The sequence below is a fragment of the Leuciscus leuciscus genome, assembly GCF_965113295.1.
Source record: "Leuciscus leuciscus genome assembly, chromosome: 16".
Classification (NCBI taxonomy): Eukaryota; Metazoa; Chordata; class Actinopteri; order Cypriniformes; family Leuciscidae; genus Leuciscus; species Leuciscus leuciscus.
The window spans coordinates 7,033,409-7,050,738 of NC_138740.1; positions in this window are offsets into that span (position 1 = coordinate 7,033,409).

Below are 17,330 nucleotides of genomic sequence, written 5' to 3' on the forward strand. Positions count from 1 at the left end.
CGGCACAAGTGGCAAGGAAAAAGGCCGAACCTTATAGAAGGAGACATAGTTCTCTTGAAAGACAATCAGGCGAAGAGAAATCAATGGCCTACGGGCATCATCACAAAAACCCTTCCAGGAGAAGATGGATTGGTTCGGAAGGTTCAAGTTGAAGTCGTCAAGGATGGAACCAGAAAGACCTTTTCTCGGCCCATTACAGAAGTGGTTCTGCTTCTCTCTCCAAAGATTGATTCTGTTAATTAATGTGGGCTCTTTAAAGATCCCAAGCGGGGAGTGTCATGCCGCTTGAAATGCGTTTCTACTTTATTTCAGTAGTTCGGTGTGGTTTGATTATATTTGTAACCATAGTAACGCAGTACCCGTCCACGTAGGGAAACAGGAAATGATATCGTCATACGGTAATCAGCTACAGTAATGCGTGAGCTCTATCAGTCGTCAGTTTCTGTGTCGATCGCTTTTCCTTCTCCCTTTTTGCTAAGGCAACGTCTGTGAGTATTTATCATTGTTTAACATTAGATTACTGCTTATTTTAATTTTGTAAGATTATTGAGAAGGCTAAGTTAGCTTTGTTTATTGCTGCTGGTTATTTTTTTGACTAGCTCGATCGCGTTTATCATATAGGCTACATTGCTATGTTAGCTAAGCTGTGCTATTTACACTGTTACTGTGTATCTGGGTTTGATTAATAATATTGACATCTCATTGTACTGTATTGCAGTTTCACAAAATTCCCAGTAAACTTCATGGAAATCATTCAACTGTGTCCTGGAGTTTCTTGGGAGTGTTTAAGCTGAATGGAACATAGCCCATGACAAGGATTGTCTCCATAGCGCAATCCCAATTCATTGTCTCCGTTTCCTCCTTCAGGGAACCGGAGTTACCATACGTAACCGAGACGTTTTTCCACTGTGGCCTTATATACTCAATGTTTCCGGTGGAGCCAAGCATGCACATTTTGCACGCCAATTCCCACTGGCCTTTTCAAGAAAGACTGAAGGTGATTTGTGCTCTGAAAGCAAACTCATAGTGGGAAATAACATTTGTTTTCTCCCTCTGGGAACAAGGGTTACCATACATAATTAACACATTTCTCTTGTTACAAGGATAGTTCACCTAAAAATTATAATTGTCATCATTTCCTCACCCAAAAGTTGTTCCAAACTTGCATGTATCTGTTTTTTTTCCTACTGAACAAAAAAATATATGTTTTGAAGAATGCCAAGCAGTTTGTAACCAAGCAGTTCCCAGGCCACATATATATTTGCATAGTATGTTTCCTACTATGGAAGTCAATGGTGCCCAAACATGCTTGGTTCATCAAAATATATTTTGTGTTCAGCAGAACAAAGAAATTTATAAAAGATTGAGGGTGAGGAAATTACAGAATTACATTTTTTCTGTGAAATATCCCTTTAAGCAAATCACCTACACCTTCTCATCCAAGTATACAAATACAAGGAGAATCCTAACTGTTATGCAGATACTTTTTTACATTTAAAATACATACCATTAATTTCAGCAGGAGCATCTTCCTGTTGTACATTTTTAGCAGGAATGGTTTCCTCATCTTCGCTGTCCTCCTCCTCATCCTCATCCTCTGAGAAATCTGAACAATGGAACCCATTTTATTTTCAGATTCAACAATTAATAAACTTCACAGCTAAAAACATGAAATATGGCTTCCTAATAATTATGAAAAGGTTAGTTCACCCAGAAAGGAAATTTCAGTAATTAATTACCTTCGTTCATCTTCAGAACACACATTAAGTTATTTTTGATAAAATCTGAGAGCTCTCTGACCCTCTGTAGACAGCAGTATCAAGGTACAAAAACATAGCAAGGACATTGTTAAAACATTATATATACAGTGAGGAAAATAAGTATTTGAACACCCTGCTATTTTGCAAGTTCTCCCACTTAGAAATCATGGAGGGGTCTGAAATTGTCATCGTAGGTGCATGTCCACTGTGAGAGACATAATCTAAAAAGAAAAATCCAGAAATCACAATGTATGATTTTTTAACTATTTATTTGTATGATACAGCTGCAAATAAGTATTTGAACACCTGTCTATCAGCTAGAATTCTGACCTTCAAAGACCTGTTAGTCTGCCTTTAAAATGTCCACCTCCACTCCATTTATTATCCTAAATTAGATGCACCTGTTTGAGGTCGTTAGCTGCATAAAGACACCTGTCCACCCCATACAATCAGTAAGAATCCAACTACTAACATGGCCAAGACCAAAGAGCGGTCCAAAGACACTAGAGACAAAATTGTACACCTCCACAAGGCTGGAAAGGGCTACGGGGAAATTGGCAAGCAGCTTGGTGAAAAAAGGTCCACTGTTGGAGCAATCATTTGAAAATGGAAGAAGCTAAACATGACTGTCAGGGCGTTTTTCCACTGGGTTCGTTTGCTGCGGTCCGAACCCGAGTGCGCTCGTTCCCGGCGCCCCCCGCAGCGTTGGTCTGGTTTCACACTCAATTAGTTGTATCGAACCCAGGTGCGTTTGCAGTGATCTTACGTCATCGCAAACGCACCCGGAAAATGCATGGATAATACAACTCGACTGAGCATAGCTGTAATTTGTCTGTTTTTTTGGTGCTATTATGCACAACATAGTGAGAGACATCACCTCTTCAGTGTCCCACAACGTTCCCCTGCCACTCATGGTTGTCGTGTGTGAGGAAACAATGATATCGACAGTGATACGCATGCGCGGGATACTATACTTCCTGAACAAGCGCGCACCCGAGTCCGTGTTGCTTGCACATTAACGCGAACCGCGCCACGGTTCGGGAGCAACCGAGCTCAGACCACCTCCTCCAGGTAGTCTCTGGTTCGGTACTCTAGTGCGCACCCGGGTCCGATGACAGCGTTCACATTAGCGATTTTTCATGCGAACCGTGCCCCGGTCCGCACTAAACTGCCAGTGTGAAAGCGCCCTTAATCTCCCTCGGACTGGGGCTCCATGCAAGATCTCACCTCGTGGGGTCTCAATGATCCTAAGAAAGGTGAGAAATCAGCCCAGAACTACACGGGAGGAGCTGGTCAATGACCTGAAAAGAGCTGGGACCACCGTTTCCAAGGTTACTGTTGGTAATACACTAAGACGTCATGGTTTGAAATCATGCATGGCACGGAAGGTTCCCCTGCTTAAATCAGCACATGTCAAGGCCCGTCGTAAGTTTGCCAATGACCATTTGGATGATCCAGAGGAGTCATGGGAGAAAGTCATGTGGTCAGATGAGACCAAAATAGAACTTTTTGGTCATAATTCCACTAACCGTGTTTGGAGAAAGAAGAATGATGAGTACCATCCCAAGAACACCATCCCTACTGTGAAGCATGGGGGTGGTAGCATCATGCTTTGGGTGTGTTTTTCTGCACATGGGACAGGGCGACTGCACTGTATTAAGGAAAGGATGACCGGGGCCATGTATTGCGAGATTTTGGGGAACAACCTCCTTCCCTCAGTTAGAGCATTGAAGATGGGTCGAGGCTGGGTCTTCCAACATGACAATGACCCGAAGCACACAGCCAGGATAACCAGAAGCATATCAAGGTTCTGGCGTGGCCTAGCCAGTCTCCAGACCTAAACCCAATAGAGAATCTTTGGAGGGAGCTCAAACTCCGTGTTTCTCAGCGACAGCCCAGAAACCTGACTGATCTAGAGAAGATCTGTGTGGAGGAGTGGGCCAAAATCCCTCCTGCAGTGTGTGCAAACCTGGTGAAAAACTACAAGAAACGTTTAACCTCTGTAATTGCAAACAAAGGCTACTGTACCAAATATTAACATTGATTTTCTCAGGTGTTCAAATACTTATTTGCAGCTGTATCATACAAATAAAGAGTTAAAAAATCATACATTGTGATTTCTGGATTTTTTTTTTTTATTATGTCTCTCACAGTGGACATGCACCTACGATGACAATTTCAGACCCCTCCATGATTTCTAAGTGGGAGAACTTGCAAAATAGCAGGGTGTTCAAATACTTATTTTCCTCACTGTATATATATATATATATATATATATATATATATATATATATACAGTATATATATATATATATATATATATATATATACAGTATATATATATATATATATATATATATATATATATATATATATATAATGTATATATCAGGGGTTCAACCGTAATTTTATGACACTACAAAGATATATTTTGTGTGAAAAATTAACACTTTATTCAACAATTCTTCTCTCGCAAGTTGCCATCTTCCACCATTATTGATATTACCATGGGGAATGCATGTCCTTTACTCTGCATGCAAACAAGGGGCAGCGCATTCGTGTTCAATGTCAGTAGCAGCCTGTGCATGCATTGTAATAATGTCCATAGCAGCGGAAGATGGTAACCAGAGGTGGACAGTAACAAAGTACCCTAAAAAGCAAAAAGGCAGTAACTACGCAGAGTGCAGAACTGAGAAAAATGACTTTAAAGTTATCCTGTCATCCAGTCTAAGTAGTTGTAGGTAGATTATTGGACATGTGGCTGTTTTGTTACTTTATATAAGCTTATTCTTTGTACATATCAATCCTCATATTTGATATTTTACCCCTATTTTGCAGTTACTGTATTCTTGCTTTGTATTACTTACCAGAAACGTAGCACCATACCAAGGAAAAAGGCAGTAACTGCAATAACTACAGATCCTACTACAATCTTTCTCCAAAACGACACACATTTGAGATAAGATGTTTTGTCACATAACAAAGGATGCCTTGAATGTCATGAAAATGATAATAACTCATTTTTGACCAAAAATGCAGTTCTGACGTCAACCCAATTCTCATTTTCAACCAAAATACAACTTCTGTCCAACGTTGGAGAATAACGTCAATGTGACGTTGGATTCTGACATCAACCTGATTTTCATTTTCAACATTGTGTTTGGTCTTCTAAATGCTAATTTTGTCATTGATTTGGCAAACACTAACTTATTATAGATACCAGTAGGCTAACATATTCATACTAAAAGCCAAACATCTTTAAATAGGGCACTTATTTTGGACGTTATTGAGTGCATTTGTTCAATCTCACATAAAATCCCACTACTGGAACTGTGTTCTCGAAATACATTTCGTAAGGTACTGTATTACATACAACAATAATATAACAATGCATTGACATTTACTTCTTACTTTTGATACTTAAGCACTTTTAAAAACAAGTACTTCTGTACTTTTACTCAAGTAAAAATCGGTACAACTTTTACTTGTAACGGAGTAATATTTGACTAGTGGGATCTGTACTTTTACTCAAGTAAGGACGTTGTGTACTTTGTCCACCTCTGATGGTAACTCACGGCAGAAGAGTTGTTGAAGTCATTATTAAGTCATTCGTTTTTTTTGTGGACAAAATGTATTCTCATAACATCATAAAATTACAGTTGAACCACTGATTTTACATGAACCATTTTAACAATGTCTTTATTATGTTTCTGTGTCTTAATAGTGGTAGTACTGACTCTACTAATAGACCCTGTCTAAGGAGGGTCAGGGAGCTTTTGGATTTCATCATAAATATCTTAATTTTTGTTCCAAAGATGAATTAAGGTCTTTTGGGTCTGGAACATGAGGGTGAGTAATTAATGACAAAATGTTCATTTTTGGGTTAACTATCCCTTTAAAGGTCTTTCTACAATATAGACCTATGAAGATTGTAGGGATGGTAATCTTGAGGCACCTCATAATTAAATAATTAATTTGATTAACAATTGGATGGAAACTTAGCTACTGAACTGAATTAAAGGGTCATGAAACCCCAGACTACTTTGCACATCACAGTAGACAAAGTTAGCATCCATTCATTTTAATTGTTTGGGAAAACTGGTTCATTTTCAGCTTTTTTGCGCTATTTTCAGCTTCGGGTTTAAAAATCGATATTGTGTTGACATCAATTTGTTATGTGGCAAAGGACTATGGTACATTGATGACGTTTAACGATCTGAAACAAAAGTATCAAAAGCAAAGCGCAAGTCACTTTACGCAAGTTACGTCCTACGTCATACTCCAGGATGCATCTCCCTTGATCGCGCATCTCCCGCTACCGGAAGCCAGCTTTTTCCTTTATAAAGTTTTAAATATGTATATTTTTCCGACAAAACCGCACGGATTACCCTCGGAAGGCCTTCGTTTATCCCCCTGCAGCCCGATGGATTACTTTTGTGAAGGATGCGTGCATATTTTTGGGACTTGAAGGAGGAATACAGAGGTGGACCCCATAACTTCTCATTATAATCACTGAAAGATCTAAGACATTTTCTAAAATAACTGAAAATGTGTTTGTCTGAAAAATTATTGACATATGCATCTCGAACGGCATGAGGGTGAGTAAATCATGGGTTTAATATAATTTTTGGCCGAACTATCCCTTTAAGGCATAGGACACATGTAGGCCTTCCTCTTCATCAACAACATTAACACGACACTGTGTACACCAGATGCAACACCAAAATATAGTAAAACCCTTTATAATCAGTGATTCCGTCTACAGATAAGCTGTGCGACGCGACAAATCTATGTCTATTAGATATTTATGACGTCCTGACACATTTTTGCAATGGTCACTTGGTTGCGTCCAGTGTAGACAGCCTCTAACTGGTGTGACGCGATGAGACAACTGTCGTGTCCTGTGTGACTGAAGCCGAGAGCAAGATATGCCTCGTCATAGAGCTGCACAATTCAATTCAATTCTACACAGTCTGCTCTCTGTGTGTCAGCGGCATTGAGAACACTTTTTCAAAAGGTTTAATATACATGGGCAAATCGAAAAAAGAAGGAATTTTCTTACCATCATTGTCACTGCCTGGCCTTCTAGCTTCCTGCTGGGATCTAACCATGATTTCCTGGAGTGAAAAAAATATATATAACAAAAAAAATGTAAAAAAATTATTCCATGAAAGACAGAGTGGATATGGATATTAGGGATAAGCTAATTTCCACACTGGTAAATACACTTGCAACAAATTGTCTTTGGGAACAACTGAGATGAACCAGAATTCTCTTTTTTGACACACATTTCTCTAGCTCCCAAGCAGTATATCATTTACATGATTTCAGGCACTGAGGGCAATTATGAGGACATGATTTGGTTAACGAGGACTCATATGACTATTGTATGTGACTCAGCAGTAACTATTGTTTTACAATACTTGTGTGTGTTTACTCATGGTTTATGAGGACATTATTTGGTTAATGAGGACTCGTATGACTATTGTATGTGACTCAGCAGTAACTTTTGTTTTACACTTGTGTGTGTTTACTCATGGTTTATGAGGACATTACTTGGTTAATGAGGACTCATATGACTATTGTATGTGACTCAGCAGTAACTATTGTTTTACAACACTTGTGTGTGTTTACTCATGGTTTATGAGGACATTATTTGGTTAATGAGGACTCATATGACTATTGTATGTGACTCAGCATTAACTATTGTTTTACAACACTTGTGTGTGTTTACTCATGGTTTATGAGGACATTATTTGGTTAATGAGGACTCATATAACTATTGTATGTGACTCAGCATTAACTATTGTTTTACAACACTTGTGTGTGTTTACTCATGGTTTATGAGGACATTATTTGGTTAATGAGGACTCATATGACTATTGTATGTGACTCAGCATTAACTATTGTTTTACAACACTTGTGTGTGTTTACTCATGGTTTATGAGGACATTACTTGGTTAATGAGGACTTATATGACTATTGTATGTGACTCAGCAGTAACTATTGTTTTACACTTGTGTGTGTTTACTCATGGTTTATGAGGACATTATTTGGTTAATGAGGACTCGTATGACTATTGTATGTGACTCAGCAGTAACTATTGTTTTACACTTGTGTGTGTTTACTCATGGTTTATGAGGACATTATTTGGTTAATGAGGACTCATATGACTATTGCATGTGACTCAGCAGTAACTATTGTTTTACACTTGTGTGTGTTTACTCATGGTTTATGAGGACATTATTTGGTTAATGAGGACTCGTATGACTATTGTATGTGACTCAGCAGTAACTATTGTTTTACACTTGTGTGTGTTTACTCATGGTTTATGAGGACATTATTTGGTTAATGAGGACTCATATAACTATTGTATGTGACTCAGCAGTAACTATTGTTTTACACTTGTGTGTGTTTACTCATGGTTTATGAGGACAAAATTTGGTTAATGAGGACTCGTATGACTATTGTATGTGACTCAGCAGTAACTATTGTTTTACACTTGTGTGTGTTTACTCATGGTTTATGAGGACATTATTTGGTTAATGAGGACTCATATGACTATTGCATGTGACTCAGCAGTAACTATTGTTTTACACTTGTGTGTGTTTACTCATGGTTTATGAGGACATTATTTGGTTAATGAGGACTCGTATGACTATTGTATGTGACTCAGCAGTAACTATTGTTTTACACTTGTGTGTGTTTACTCATGGTTTATGAGGACATTATTTGGTTAATGAGGACTCATATAACTATTGTATGTGACTCAGCAGTAACTATTGTTTTACACTTGTGTGTGTTTACTCATGGTTTATGAGGACAAAATTTGGTTAATGAGGACTCGTATGACTATTGTATGTGACTCAGCAGCAGAGGTGGAAAGAGTACTGAAAATTTGTACTCAAGTACAAGTACCGTTACATTGCTGAAATAATACTCAATTACAAGTAAAAGTACTGGTGTCAAAAAAGTAATTAAGTAAAAGTACAAATTACTCTTCTCAAAAACTACTCGGAGTACTAGTTACTAATTACTTTTTAGCTGGCGATAGTTAATGCATTACCAATAAAAATATACAACTAAATCATAGATTTATGTAGAAAATAGCTACTTTTAACACGTTTTTACCTTATTGTCGAAGGACATTAATTAGTGGATACTGGAATTTCTAACTTCAATATGACACCTTGAAATATGTCAATATTCAGTAGGCCTAGCCTATAATTTTTAATACCATCGGGAAAACTACTACATACTAAATATTTTAATATCTACATTTTTGTCCATCCATTTTGTCAAGGCAATCATTATTTTCAAGCATTGAAAAGCACAACACTCATTGTAACAGTAATCTATTTGAATGGAAAAGTTTAATTCAAGTCTTCTGAAGAGACACGTCCACTTTATAAGGAGAGATTTTAATTCAGGCTTTTGTTTACATATTTAAACATTGATCAATAACCATTACAATAATCTAATATTTACTCACTCAGTGTATTTGTCTTTACAATAGGGTAACGTGAACTGTTGCAATAGCTCACACACAGCACGAGGAAGCTTGATTTCAATTCAAACTGAATTTAATTTGCAAAAAGACTAGATTTTTCATAACTTTTGACAGCGTTTAATTCAAGAGCATGGAGAGATTGGAGCTGGACGTCATTTGAGTCTGCAGTGAGAACCACTTGGAGAGATTCGCGATTACACATGATATGACACACAGTCCGAGAGCGCACACTCAATATCCGAGTCCAGTTCATTCGTAGCCTACATTTGAGAGCTCGCGTCCAGTTTTCTGCGATTACATGAATGTGCCCTCGCGTTATAATATTGTTCGTGACATTTGCCATTAAAATATGCCATAGAAACTTGCAGGTATTAATAAAATTATGCGTAATAGGCCTACCTGCAATCCCGCGCTGAGGGGAGGCGGGTGTGTCAAACTCGCTGTCGTTGAGATGAGAGAATGAGAACACGCAGCTGGTATCGTATTGGTGTATAGGCCAAAATGAGTATTGACAGATATTTCAGTATTGATATGTATCAAAATATAGATATTTTGACAGTACTACTATGTAGTTTGTTGTTCCAAACTTTCAGTCCAGCCATTAATCACTCTGAGCTCCTCGCCTCCTTCATGATCAGCTCTTCAAAACCTGCTGCGACTGCGGCGGCTTTCATTCAATCCAAATATCAGGGGTTTTATTGGTCCGTTTACGATCGAATATTTTTATTGGCTACCGAAATGCCATTCAAAGATTTGAATATCAATTCAAATTGTACTCAGTAACGAAATGTGATTTTACAAGTAGCGAAGTAGATTACTTAGCTTAATATGTACTTGAGTACAAGTAAAATGACAGATTTAAAAATATACTCAAAAAAGTACAAGTACCCAAAAAAACGACTTAATTACAGTAACGTGAGTAGTTGTAATTCGTTACTTCCACCTCTGCTCAGCAGTAACTATTGTTTTACACTTGTGTGTGTTTACTCATGGTTTATGAGGACATTATTCGGTTAATGAGGACTCGTATGACTATTGTATGTGACTCAGCAGTAACTATTGTTTTACACTTGTGTGTGTTTACTCATGGTTTATGAGGACATTATTTGGTTAATGAGGACTCGTATGACTATTGTATGTGACTCAGCAGTAACTATTGTTTTACAACACTTGTGTGTGTTTACTCATGGTTTATGAGGACATTATTTGGTTAATGAGGACTTGTATGACTATTGTATGTGACTCAGCAGTAACTATTGTTTTACAACACTTGTGTGTGTTTACTCATGGTGTACTCATGGTACTATTAACACACACAAGTGTTTTTAACAATAGTGTACTGCTATATCACATTTAGTAGCAATAAGAAAATTTTACTTTAGATCATGTTTTAGCGTGTGTGAAACTTCATTGAAAAAAGTATTAACGAACCTCTTTAGGAGACGTGACTTTACTTCCTGTCATCGCTGGAGCGACATGGACAAACTAGAAGACAAAAACAAAGAGAAAAGAGCAATAATGTGACTCAGCAGTAACTATTGTTTTACACTTGTGTGTGTTTACTCATGGTTTATGAGGACATTATTTGGTTAATGAGGACTCGTATGACTATTGTATGTGACTCAGCAGTAACTATTGTTTTACACTTGTGTTTACTCATGGTTTATGAGGACATTACTTGGTTAATGAGGACTTGTCTGACTATTGTATGTGACTCAGCAGTAACTATTGTTTTACACTTGTGTGTTTACTCATGGTTTATGAGGACATTATTTGGTTAATGAGGACTCGTATGACTATTGTATGTGACTCAGCAGTAACTATTGTTTTACACTTGTGTGTGTTTACTCATGGTTTATGAGGACAAAATTTGGTTAATGAGGACTCATATGACTATTGTATGTGACTCAGCAGTAGACTATTGTTTTACAACACTTGTGTGTGTTTACTCATGGTGTACTCATGGTACGATTAACACACGTGTTTTTAACAATAGTGTACTCCTATATCACATTTAGTAGCAATAAGAAAATTTTACTTTAGATCATGTTATAGCGTGTGTGAAACTTCATTGACAAAAGTATTAACGAACCTCTTCAGGAGACGTGACTTTACTTCCTGTCATGGCTGGAGCGACATGGACAAACTGGAAGACAGAAACAAAGAGAAAGGAGCAATAATGTGACTCAGCAGTAACTATTGTTTTACACTTGTGTGTGTTTACTCATGGTTTATGAGGACATTATTTGGTTAATGAGGACTTGTATGACTATTGTATGTGACTCAGCAGTAACTATTGTTTTACACTTGTGTGTGTTTACTCATGGTTTATGAGGACATTATTTGGTTAATGAGGACTTGTATGACTATTGTATGTGACTCAGTAGTAACTATTGTTTTACACTTGTGTGTGTTTACTCATGGTTTATGAGGACATTACTTGGTTAATGAGGACTTGTATGACTATTGTATGTGACTCAGCAGTAGGGATGGGTACCGAAACCCGGTATTAAACGGGCCCCGGTGCTGAATTGTGAAAGACCGCTGGATCGATAAGCTCGGACGTTATCGGTTCTGCTGTCGGTACTGGAGAAATTAAGAAAGTACATGTGCCATTTATTATTGCTATTAAGAAATTATTATCTTGCTAATTTAATCTCGCCAGCCACTTCTATATATAATAATATTGAACCATTATTGTCTGTGATGCATTTTTGCTAAAGAGAGAGAGTGTGTGTGAGAGAGAGAGCGATCTTTCACGCGGAGCCACGGCGCGCGCAACACAACAGCCCTGCTTAATGAGTGACGATGAGGACAGAACTAAACATTCAAACGGTTACACTTTAGATGTTTGATATTAAACTAATTTTATTTTAGATTTAGATTTTGGCTTCCAATGATTATAAAAAAAGATGATATTTGAGGTATAACCATTAAAAACTAAAGCCACATTCTCTCCAGCGCAACTTCCTTCCCTTCACAGCGGTGCGCTGTCATTTCTCCCTAAAACCCAAACGTAACGTCAGAATCTGCACGATCGTGATTGTTGTAAAATATAGTCTATACTGATGCTAAACTGCGGGACACGTTTGATAATAAAAGGCTATTAAAAGTACCAAAATTGACGCTGTTCCAAAGGCGGCGCGCGCTCCGAAACACACCGCAACGAGACAAGCAGCAACGTATATTTTGGGCTTCGTGTGCGCATCTAACCGATCAAATTTACACACAAATATGTCAAAATGGCCTTCTTGGAGATTCACGTAAACAGTTTATTCACTTAACTACAGTTTATGTCTTAAATGGGCGTAAATAGTTTTGAGAAAATATGATGCGTAATAATGATTAGATCTGCATTTGGTCTTAAAGAGGCAGCAGTCTAATAAACCTGCTGACGATTGCTCCATTAATGTGAATCAAACAACAAAAGGCAAAGAGAAAATCAGCGCAGCTCTTGAATGAATAATTTTGGCTTTTATAAGCTTTAATCTATCTATGATAAACTATGCAGTGTTATTTTACATCTGACTTTATTAGATGTCTTTTTAGCCCATATTACTCCTGAACAGTAATCTCAGTAGACATTACTGAAATTAAAGCACTGGGTATATAATTTGTATATTTGTTTTATTGTATACTTTTTTTTTTTTTTGACCATGTGTTTGTACTTTGTTTTTGGTGTCCTATGTCTTCTGTATATAAAACACAAAACCCTGCACCCTTCTACATAACATACATGTTTTATTTGTTTTGTTAAAGCATTGCTTTTATATATATTTAACATTTCAGAATATAAAGCAATATTAATTATGTTCTAAATAATTTTTCCCCTTTTTTTAAAAATAACGAAAAGAACCGATAAGAATTAAAGTACCGGATCGATAAGGAGTATCGGTAAGAGTAGTAATACCGTTAAAACCTTAACGATACCCATCCCTACTAGAGCTGAAGATCTTTGCCCGAACCCGACGGGACCCGACGGGTTTGGTCGGGTTCGGTCTTAATTTCTATTATTTTACACGGGCTCGGGCCGGGCTCGGGCTCGCGCTTCGGGTTGCGTGGTAAATGAGCGGTCAGGTGATGTGTTTAGATTAGCGTGAAAATGGATCTTGAGGAGGTGAAATGGAGGCTGGTCTCTGGAGGACTTATTTTATTTCTTTGTTCCAACTTCCAAGTGGCCTCTAGCCTCCGTTAGTCATGAATAAATGATGTTAAAAAATGTATAAATTACTCTTTTTTACGAAAGACAAAGCTGTGTGCGTGCGGCGCAGTCTCTTTTTTCCTTTCTCTCCCTTTTCCGCCGAGTGGTGCGTGTGCCGGCTCGCGGTGTGAAGCGCGTGTCCGCGCTATTCTCCGACACTCTTATCACTGCTGATAGACGGCCTTTTGGACAGTCGGGCTGTAAACGGGTTCGGGCTTTTAAAAAGCTGTCAATCAAAATGTACTTGTCGGGCTCGGGCCAAACTCTGTCGGGCTCGGGCCTTTTCGGGCCGAACTTTTAAGGCCCGATTACAGCTCTAATCCCTACTCAGCAGTAACTATTGTTTTACAACACTTGTGTGTGTTTACTCATGGTTTATGAGAACATTATTTGGTTAATGAGGACTCATATAACTATTGTATGTGACTCAGCAGTAACTATTGTTTTACACTTGTGTGTGTTTACTCATGGTTTATGAGGACATTATTTGGTTAATGAGGACTTGTATGACTATTGGATGTGACTCAGCAGTAACTATTGTTTTACAACACTTGTGTGTGTTTACTCATGGTTTATGAGGACATTATTTGGTTAATGAGGACTCATATGACTATTGCATGTGACTCAGCAGTAACTATTGTTTTACAACACTTGTGTGTTTACTCATGGTTTATGAGGACATTATTTGGTTAATGAGGACTCATATGACTATTGTATGTGACTCAGCAGTAACTATTGTTTTACAACACTTGTGTGTGTTTACTCATGGTTTATGAGGACATTATTTGGTTAATGAGGACTCGTATGACTATTGTATGTGACTCAGCAGTAACTATTGTTTTACAACACTTGTGTGTGTTTACTCATGGTTTATGAGGACATCATTTGGTTAATGAGGACTCGTATGACTATTGTATGTGACTTAGCAGTAACTATTGTTTTACAACACTTGTGTGTGTTTACTCATGGTACTATTAACACACACAAGTGTTTTTAACAATAGTGTACTGCTATATCACATTTAGTAGCAATAAGAAAATTTTACTTTAGATCATGTTTTAGCGTGTGTGAAACTTCATTGAAAAAAGTATTAACGAACCTCTTTAGGAGACGTGACTTTACTTCCTGTCATGGCTGGAGCGACATGGACAAACTAGAAGACAAAAACAAAGAGAAAAGAGCAATAATGTGACTCAGCAGTAACTATTGTTTTACAACACTTGTGTGTGTTTACTCATGGTTTATGAGGACATTATTTGGTTAATGAGGACTCATATGACTATTGTATGTGACTCAGCAGTAACTATTGTTTTACAACACTTGTGTGTGTTTACTCATGGTTTATGAGGACATTATTTGGTTAATGAGGACATATGACTATTGTATGTAACTCAGCAGTAACTATTGTTTTACAACACTTGTGTGTTTACTCATGGTTTATGAGGACATTATTTGGTTAATGAGGACTCGTATGACTATTGTATGTGACTCAGCAGTAACTATTGTTTTACAACACTTGTGTGTGTTTACTCATGGTTTATGAGGACATTATTTGGTTAATGAGGACATATGACTATTGTATGTAACTCAGCAGTAACTATTGTTTTACACTTGTGTGTGTTTACTCATGGTTTATGAGGACATTATTTGGTTAATGAGGACATATGACTATTGTATGTGACTCAGCAGTAACTATTGTTTTACACTTGTGTGTGTTTACTCATGGTTTATGAGGACATTATTTGGTTAATGAGGACTTGTCTGACTATTGTATGTGACTCAGCAGTAACTATTGTTTTACACTTGTGTGTTTACTCATGGTTTATGAGGACATTATTTGGTTAATGAGGACTTGTCTGACTATTGTATGTGACTCAGCAGTAACTATTGTTTTACACTTGTGTGTTTACTCATGGTTTATGAGGACATTATTTGGTTAATGAGGACTCGTATGACTATTGTATGTGACTCAGCAGTAACTATTGTTTTACAACACTTGTGTGTGTTTACTCATGGTTTATGAGGACATTACTTGGTTAATGAGGACTTATATGACTATTGTATGTGACTCAGCAGTAGACTATTGTTTTACAACACTTGTGTGTGTTTACTCATGGTGTACTCATGGTACGATTAACACTAGGGCTGGGCAAAAAAATCGATTTTTCGATTAATCGTTTTTTAAAATGTGGTCGATTCAAAATCGATTCTCAAACGCCAAGAATCGATTTTTTTCCATCTTTATGTATTAGTTTTCCTCCACTGTTCATAGGCTTGCAAACTCAATTTTATAGCTAATGCTGTGAGATTTTATGGTAGTTTTATCTAAATCATAAAATAACCTCAATTAGTGCTGCACGTTTAATCATATCACAATCGCTATGACAAGCCTATACGCAATTAGGCTATATGACCAAAATGCTGCCAAAATGCTGTCGTGACTGTGACAGAAAAACTTGCGATGATATCGTGCGTGCGCACAAGACAGCACAGAATAGAATTACCTTTCGCGCTTGAACGAAGAACACACACAATTATGCCAAAATGTATTTTTGTCGAGTATCTTTATAACATAAGAGCAGTCTTATGACGAACGTGAAGAGTTGTGCCTCGTGAGAGAATGAGTCCGCGTGTGAGTTCCGCGTCTCTGTCAACAGCGGCTGGTCTTAAAGGGACAGTACACTGTAGCCACTAATTATCTCTGTCATTTAAGTTAATCAAAGAACAAAGAGAACAGAGAAAAACACTCACTGCTCTTGAATAAAGAACTTTTGAAACTTTGATTAGTCAATATATAATTTATAATTAATGCAACACAGACTGTTTGATAATTTTATTCAATTTCTGTATGGCCTAGCTGTTAGACAGGAAGGGCACATATTATATTATATGCAACGTTTTTATATGTGGGTTTATGTGAGGATTGTTAACCTGTTTGATCAAGACATGCGACTGTTCTGACTTGTCCAATTTTCAGCATCAATTTTTCATTTTGCATCAAAATCCTGTCTATTCATTGTATGCATTTGAAATATAGAGTTGGGTTCTGTTTTAATGTACCCAAGTGTACCTAAAATAAAAAGAGTTTAATATACAGGTTTGTAGCTCTTAATTTCTTTTTATTAATTAAACACTTGAAAACTTGTCCACTTTTTTTTCTTTTCTTTTTCTAATAAATATAGGATTTGTATTTAATATTCATTGAGTGAGTCGAATCGAAATTAATTTAGAATCGAAATTGGAAAAATCGAATCGAGAATCGAAATCGAAAATCGAATCGAAATCGAATCGAATTAGAGCTTGCGAATCGAAATCGAATCGAATTGTAACATCTGAATCGATACCCAGCCCTAATTAACACACGTGTTTTTAACAATAGCAGGGTTCTCAAGTTTTATCAAAAGCTTGGAGTGAGATCACATGCGGTTAGGGGAGGAGCCCTAATGGAGGCCCGCCCCCGCCTGTCCCCGCCCCCCAATTTTACCCATTGTTCATAATTAACCAGCACAAATTGAAATTATAACAATTGGTAAATCTGATAAATGACAGAGCAATTCATCACATCAAATATACTATTTAATGTTATATTTCAAATTACAAATATACAAAAATATAACAAATTGCCCCCCATGAGAAAATTTTGTGCATTGTAATGTTAAATCCATCAATCTGGTGCACTTTGAGAGTTCAAATTAAGCTCCAAACTATATTCAGTGTGCAAATTAAACAAAGAAAAATTTAAACCTCTTTTAGTTACAGTGTCTATTTACATTACACCTACTACATAATAATAGTTATAATATTATATTAATCCTATGACCGTAATAGCCATATTTTGTAAAAACAAATGCACTAAAAA